This window comes from Centropristis striata, chromosome 4, assembly GCF_030273125.1.
Source record: "Centropristis striata isolate RG_2023a ecotype Rhode Island chromosome 4, C.striata_1.0, whole genome shotgun sequence".
Taxonomy (NCBI): Eukaryota; Metazoa; Chordata; class Actinopteri; order Perciformes; family Serranidae; genus Centropristis; species Centropristis striata.
In genome coordinates, this window is record NC_081520.1 from 40,886,406 (window position 1) to 40,894,754 (window position 8,349).

Here is an 8,349-nt window from a genome sequence, read left to right on the forward strand (position 1 = left end):
TGGCAAATATTTCTCCTGCCACACAATAATGAATGAAGATATGATTATAATATACTATGCTTTGGGCTTTTTTATGTGACAATCTACAATATTTGTAATGTTTAAAAGAGCAGCTTTGTTTTGGGATGGAGCAAAAAGCCTATAACAACAAGAGGAACAAGAAAATATCCATTTCTTCATCACAGCAGAATAATAGTTTGCATTATTAGAATTTTGAAAGCAGTCCCTTGATCTCTGACCTCAAGATATCTTAATGGAAATGGGTCTCCCCTTTACAGACATGCCCAGTTTGTGCTAATACCACACAGTTATGAATTAGATGTTTCTTGCATGCAGTATGAATGTGATATTTTCTGCATTTTCTGCATTTCTGCATCTTAAATTGATCTTCAGGTTCCCAGCGTTTAGAAGATTTACACCACTTTTATGTGGCATCTATACTGTTGACATGCTTTCTCGAACTGAAACATCATGGAAAACTTTCTAAGCTGTATGATCAGTACTCTGGACAGTTACCACATGTTGTAGTCTCTGCATTAAGTTTAAAGTAAGTGGCCTAATCAGTTCTACAACTTACCAGAGACAGTATAGAAGGCAAAAGTCAGCCAAACTAAAAATAAAAAAAAACAGAAGCATATTCGTTAAAAGCAGCAAGTCATTAGAAGTAACTTAGAAAAAAACCCATCTAATATTCACAGAGGTCTGCTTACCCAATCCAAGACAGTAAAGTGGAGACATCTTGCAGCCTGCTGAACCAGAATGTGAAATGCAAAAACATGCAAAGATAAGGGTCTAAATAGTCCCACTTAGCCACTCCTCCGTATTCCTGTTTGTAAAAATAGTCACCAGTCTCTGGGTTTGTTTGCTCATTATGTGTATTTACTTTAGTCCGATAATATTATTCCCCTCCCTATCACGGAATTGAATATTTACTGGGAACTGTGAGTCAAATGAGTAATTCTAATGGTATTTCAATATTTTGACCTCATTGCAGGTGCATATTTGGAAATGAATCTGCAAAGGAGGATTTAGCTTTAAACTGTGTGACTGTATTGGACATTTGAAGCCATTTTGTGTAGAATTTGATTATGTTCAGTGTTGCTAGATTAGGTGGCTTCCCACACAGTCGACAGCCTTTTTCCTGTTGGTTAAATCACTGATAACAGAAAGAGAGCTCACCGGACTAGATGACAAGAGGCTGTCAATGGTGCTGAAGGCAAAATTACATGATAGAAACAAACAGACCGTTTATATTATAACAGAGGATAAAATAGGCAGCCAAAGGGCAAAACGTGAGAGATTTACAAGAAGTTTATGTAATTTATTACAGAGTACTAATTTAACAAGATTATTAGCAAGCGCAAACAGTTTAAGAATGTGAACAAAAGACGTTGCTAATGAAATAACATGCCCGATGTGCATTAAAAATCGGTCACAGCGGAAAAGCAATAGAAGCAGTACATCTTGTGTGAAAAGTGTGTGTGTGTTCACGACAAAAAAGTTGTAGGACTTGTGACGTCAAATTTATCTCTCTGGCATAATTTTCACATTTTATCATTGCATTGAAGAGTTCCGTTGCCTCACATCTACATTCAAGTACAGTACACTGTTGTTGTTTTTTTAAACTAATTTGCATTGTTTCTTATCTTTTTTTTTCAGTTTTGGTGGATTTTGAGGGCTGTTTCCATTAAAGTCCAATACTCAGAATGAGGCGGGTCTCACTTGCCGAAATGCCCCTCATTTGAATATGAGCCGCCCTGAGAGGTCTTTTGACAAGACTTTTTTTGGCCCTGTAGAAGAGCAGGTCCGTTTTTCTGTCTTTGCCATAGGGCGTTCATAGTGATTTCGCAAAGGCGTGATTTTCTGCCCTTTCATAGTGCAGTCCGCCGTCACGCAACGAGGTGCACAGTGCTAATAGGCTAACAGTTAGCTCTCTAACAGTACAGTGTGTATGTGCTGCTGCTGCAGGAGTTGTTCTCTGTTTGTTTACAACAAGCACAGGATACTCTGCACAGTTAGTGACGCCGGTTAATTCACGATCACAATGTTTATGATCAGCGAAAACGCTGTGCATAATTAGCCATGCTGCTTTGTTTATGATCAGCGGAGGACGTTGTGCACAGTTAGTGCCGGCGGCCACAGTTGCGTCTCCCGTGTTTAAACCGACCCATACGTGATCACGGTCGAAACTGAAGCTAAGCGATTACGTGAAACCATACGTCAACTCCGGAGTCTCGTAAATCCCTCTGGGGCCTTTTTTTGTAGTGGACACACGCTGAGTGAGCGGACATTTGAGAAAGTGTGGACTGAGACTTTTCCAGCGGCCAAAGGAAACAAGGCTATTCACAGCTACGGGCAATGTAGAGTCACCAAATAAACCTAAGCTGCATGTTTCTCGATTGTGGACAACCGCAGAACTCCTGACACTCTTGCTGTGATGGTCAGAACTAGTTTTGAAAAAACTGTGGCACCACTGACTGTACACAAGGGTCTAACTGTATTTGAGGATTTTTGGTATGGCGTCATATTCACTGTGTCAACTTGATGACGTTTCTGGCTGCATGAACTTCCAGGGTTCCTTCCAAACCACAGACTGTATAATTAAACAAAATATGATACATGGGATGCACTTATGTAGCGCTTTTATTTAAACTGCTTTAGACTACACACGACGCTCATTACAGCAGAAAACAAATAACTGTAGGGTGCTGCATCCTTTAGTGTGATACTACACTATTTTATAAACACGGCAGGTTATACATAAAAACAGGAATAAGGACTATTCGACTACCAGTTGTATTTAATCTGTATGTTTGGTATTATTTACTGTTTGTTTTAAGTCTGTTGTTGTCTCTTTTATATGCTTTTTTTAGCTTTAGCTTTTTGTTTTGTGAAGGCCAAGACACCCTTAAATTTCAACAGGAAATGTCCTGGTAAAATACAGGTTAAGTTAAAAAAATTTTAAAAATAATTTAGCTGATAAAAAGAAACAACAAATTAATCAAATTTTAAGTAGTGAATACTTTTGTGCTTTTGTTTGCATGGCTTTTAACTGTTAAAGAGTATTTCTGCACTAAGTGAAAGATCCAAGTACTTCCCATAGACTTAATTTTTTATAGACTTTCATGTGATGTTGTCTCCTTTTTATTAATTAGGCTTTAATAGTTGACTTGTCTATATTGCTTCTAATCAACCCCTCTGCTTCAGATCTCTGCTTCTGTTTATCTTTCTCACAAACGGCAGATCCATCGTACACAAAATGTTTGAAAAAAATGGGCCAGTTGAAGCTACAGACTGCTTTCATCCACTAATTCCAGACGCGGCTGTACAAATAGTGATCTAACACGACTGATGCTTCAAAGCACCACTCTTCAAAGACATCTTCTGAACTCCATAAACAAGCACCAGTGAGCTGATTCAGACGGCTTTTACATGGTAGCCAGGTATTTTTTTTTAAACCGTGCAAAGATCAAGTGTCCCACCCCGGCAAACAAACTTTCCATGTTTATGCATGACATAAAGCATGCTTATAGAGCTATTCCCCTGCCTCACTTAGGGCAGTCAGATCATTTCCAATTTTCTCCTCCCATTTTCCTCTTTCGAGCATACACCCACTCCAGAAGGCAAACGAAGCCACACATGGACTGTCGGGAACCTGGCCTTAGAATGTGCTTTTCTCAGCTTCATGACTGTTTTTGGAGAGATGAGCCCCCACCCAGCCACACTCACTGTCCAGGAATATCAGGTGAGTAGAGTGTTCGAAGGAAATTTGGAGCTGTGCTCTGAGCCACCTGGAGCACCCGGGGACCTCGGTGAGGATGCTGTTCGTTGATTACAGCTCAGCCTTCAACACCATCATTCCCGACATCCTGGTGGACAAGTTGGACTTTCCACCTCCCACCTGTGCCTGGATCAGGGACTTCCTTTCAAACCGCCCACAGACTGTTAAGGTTGGTGCCCAAAACTCCTCCACCCTCACGCTCAGCACCGGCTCTCCACAAGGCTGTGTGCTGAGCCCTGTTTTTTATTTTATTTTTAGTTATTTAACCTTTATTTAACCAGGGAATATCCCATCGAGATTAAGAACCTCTTTTTCAAGGGAGCCCTGGTAGGCCTGGGACGATAACAAATTTTGCTGGACGATATATTGTCCCACAAATTATTGCCGATAAACGATATTATTGTCAACATGATAATATATCATAATAATGCACACCCTTTCAAATACAATACACTTTTATTTCTCAGTGTTTTTTACCATTGTAATTGTAATTTTAAGAACGTTTAAATATCCTAAATAAATAAAACAAACATTTTTATTTTTTTTAAAAGGGCAGCATTTATTTTGCGATGTAGCAAACTCCACTTTCTGTGAGCGCACAGCGTTTATATTTACTTTGTCGACCAGTGTTGACTGTCAGGACGAAGGCTCTGCATCTCCAGGTGCAGTTTTTTTCCCCAGCTGGGAAAACTGGGTCGGGTGGTTCTGCTTTAGATGGGCATGCAAGTTTGTTGTGGTGGCTTTTTTTGTTGCCACCACTTTTGAATAAATTCGGCATACAGGCTCGTCCGTGTGTTGATGGGCTCCACCTTTGGCCTCAATAACTCTTAGTTTGGATTTAAAAGTGCTCAAAGAAACAAATTCAGTTAATTTCCATTCTTTCTGTAGCATATTCCATGCATAAGGTGCAGAGTAAACAAATACCCTTTTACCCAACTCCGTACGAGCATAAGGGACAGAAAGCAACAACTGATCTTGTGAACGAAGAAAATAAGATCCAGCATTTCTCACAGTAATTAAGCTGCAAATGTACGATGGCAGCTGATAAAAATGTTGCAGTGACAAGACGTTTTTTTACATTAAAAGAAAAACACAACTTATTTCGAAAATAAAAACCCAATTTTAACCTCAGCTTCTTCACAAGATTTTCTATGTGTGGCTTGAAGGTGAGTGAATCATCAATTAAGACTCCTAAGTATTTATACATATGAACCAACTCTATTTCGCTGCCCTCAAGAGTGGACACTGGGGGAACCATTTGAGGCAATTTTTTACTGTTAGAAAATATCATAAGCTTTGTTTTATCGGCATTGAGAACCAGTTTCAAGTGAATGAATGAGTTTTGTACAGCTACAAAAGCTTTCTGCAAAGATTCAATAGCCTGAACAAGAGTTGATCCACAGCAGTAAATAAGACCACCAGCAATATCTGTAGGGACCAGTGCTGCACTACTGTTATACTGTGGATTTCTTCTTCTTCCTCTTCCGGACGCAATTTCGTCCCGCTACTAGTCCTACAACTTGAAGAGTTGCAGGACAAATTATATATCAAAACGTGCGGTTTGATCAGGATCGGTGTGCTATTACTTTTCTCTACAGAATACGAATTTTTCGCGAAGTAAGTCTGCCCAAAATTTTGCATTGAAGTGAATGGGACAGCCGACAAAAAATGAGCGAAAAAGAACAATAATTGGAGATTTTTAAGTGGTTTTTTTTCTGTTGCCTTTTTGCCTTTTGACCTTTTTTGTCTCCTTTCCCTCCTTGCTTTGCTCCTCTCCACCTCCAGCTCCCCTCCACTCCCCTCCACTCACCTCCAGCTCACCTCCACCTCCCCTCCAGCTCCCCTCCACTCCCCTCCAGCTCACCTCCAGCTCCCCTCCACTCACCTCCAGCTCCCCTCCAGCTCACCTCCACTCCCCTCCAGCTCACCTCCAGCTCACCTCCACTCCCCTCCAGCTCACCTCCAGCTCCCCTCCACTCCCCTCCAGCTCACCTCCAGCTCCCCTCCACTCACCTCCAGCTCACCTCCAGCTCCCCTCCAGCTCACCTCCAGCTCCCCTCCACTCACCTCCAGCTCACCTCCAGCTCACCTCCACTCCCCTCCAGCTCACCTCCAGCTCCCCTCCAGCTCACCTCCAGCTCCCCTCCACTCCCCTCCAGCTCCCCTCCAGCTCACCTCCACTCACCTCCAGCTCACCTCCAGCTCCCCTCCACTCCCCTCCAGCTCACCTCCAGCTCCCCTCCAGCTCCCCTCCACTCACCTCCAGCTCACCTCCAGCTCACCTCCACTCACCTCCAGCTCCCCTCCACTCCCCTCCACTCACCTCCACTCCCCTCCAGCTCACCTCCAGCTCCCCTCCACTCACCTCCACTCCCCTCCAGCTCACCTCCAGCTCCCCTCCACTCACCTCCAGCTCACCTCCAGCTCACATCCAGCTCCCCTCCAGCTCACCTCCAGCTCCCCTCCAGCTCACCTCCAGCTCCCCTCCACTCCCCTCCAGCTCCCCTCCAGCTCACCTCCACTCACCTCCAGCTCACCTCCAGCTCCCCTCCACTCACCTCCAGCTCACCTCCAGCTCCCCTCCACTCCCCTCCAGCTCACCTCCAGCTCCCCTCCACTCACCTCCAGCTCCCCTCCAGCTCCCCTCCACTCCCCTCCAGCTCACCTCCAGCTCCCCTCCACTCACCTCCAGCTCACCTCCAGCTCACCTCCAGCTCCCCTCCACTCACCTCCAGCTCACCTCCAGCTCCCCTCCAGCTCCCCTCCAGCTCCCCTCCACTCCCCTCCACTCACCTCCAGCTCCCCTCCAGCTCCCCTCCAGCTCCCCTCCACTCCCCTCCACTCACCTCCAGCTCCCCTCCACTCACCTCCAGCTCCCCTCCACTCACCTCCAGCTCACCTCCAGCTCCCCTCCAGCTCACCTCCACTCCCCTCCAGCTCCCCTCCAGCTCCCCTCCACTCACCTCCAGCTCACCTCCAGCTCACCTCCAGCTCCCCTCCAGCTCACCTCCACTCCCCTCCAGCTCACCTCCAGCTCACCTCCACTCCCCTCCAGCTCACCTCCAGCTCCCCTCCACTCACCTCCAGCTCCCCTCCAGCTCCCCTCCACTCCCCTCCACTCACCTCCAGCTCACCTCCAGCTCCCCTCCAGCTCCCCTCCACTCCCCTCCACTCACCTCCAGCTCCCCTCCAGCTCACCTCCACTCACCTCCACCTCCCCTCCAGCTCCCCTCCAGCTCACCTCCACTCACCTCCACCTCCCCTCCAGCTCCCCTCCACTCACCTCCAGCTCCCCTCCAGCTCACCTCCACTCACCTCCAGCTCCCCTCCAGCTCCCCTCCACTCACCTCCAGCTCCCCTCCAGCTCCCCTCCAGCTCCCCTCCAGCTCACCTCCAGCTCACCTCCAGCTCACCTCCACTCACCTCCAGCTCCCCTCCACTCCCCTCCAGCTCACCTCCAGCTCCCCTCCACTCACCTCCACTCCCCTCCAGCTCACCTCCAGCTCCCCTCCACTCACCTCCAGCTCACCTCCAGCTCACCTCCACTCCCCTCCAGCTCACCTCCAGCTCCCCTCCAGCTCCCCTCCACTCCCCTCCAGCTCACCTCCAGCTCCCCTCCACTCACCTCCAGCTCACCTCCAGCTCACCTCCAGCTCCCCTCCAGCTCACCTCCAGCTCACCTCCAGCTCCCCTCCAGCTCACCTCCAGCTCCCCTCCAGCTCCCCTCCAGCTCCCCTCCACTCACCTCCAGCTCACCTCCAGCTCCCCTCCAGCTCACCTCCACTCCCCTCCAGCTCACCTCCAGCTCCCCTCCACTCACCTCCAGCTCACCTCCAGCTCACCTCCAGCTCCCCTCCACTCACCTCCAGCTCACCTCCAGCTCCCCTCCAGCTCACCTCCACTCCCCTCCAGCTCCCCTCCAGCTCCCCTCCACTCACCTCCAGCTCACCTCCAGCTCACCTCCAGCTCCCCTCCAGCTCACCTCCACTCCCCTCCAGCTCACCTCCAGCTCACCTCCACTCACCTCCAGCTCACCTCCACTCCCCTCCAGCTCACCTCCAGCTCCCCTCCACTCACCTCCAGCTCCCCTCCAGCTCCCCTCCACTCCCCTCCACTCACCTCCAGCTCACCTCCAGCTCCCCTCCAGCTCCCCTCCACTCCCCTCCACTCACCTCCAGCTCCCCTCCAGCTCACCTCCACTCACCTCCAGCTCCCCTCCAGCTCCCCTCCAGCTCACCTCCACTCACCTCCACCTCCCCTCCAGCTCCCCTCCACTCACCTCCAGCTCCCCTCCAGCTCACCTCCACTCACCTCCAGCTCCCCTCCAGCTCACCTCCACCTCCCCTCCAGCTCCCCTCCACTCACCTCCAGCTCCCCTCCAGCTCCCCTCCACTCACCTCCAGCTCCCCTCCAGCTCACCTCCACTCACCTCCAGCTCCCCTCCAGCTCCCCTCCAGCTCACCTCCAGCTCCCCTCCAGCTCACCTCCACTCACCTCCAGCTCCCCTCCAGCTCCCCTCCAGCTCACCTCCAGCTCACCTCCACTCACCTCCAGCTCCCCTCCAGCTC

At 48.7% G+C, this 8,349-nt stretch overlaps 1 long non-coding RNA gene across 2 annotated transcripts in view; it reads right to left on the minus strand.

Moving 5' to 3' along the window:
* Window positions 1-572: 572 nt before the first annotated feature.
* LOC131970281 (uncharacterized) overlaps window positions 573-8,349 on the minus strand; it is an 18,866-nt gene continuing 11,089 nt past the window's right edge. The window contains exons 3-4 of one of the 2 annotated variants that reach the window (XR_009394171.1): window positions 711-749; window positions 582-610 (exon numbers count right to left, since the gene is read on the minus strand). This is a non-coding gene — a long non-coding RNA (uncharacterized LOC131970281). Of the gene's footprint in view, window positions 750-8,349 lie in introns of both variants that reach the window. The other variant, XR_009394170.1, reaches the window with a different exon arrangement.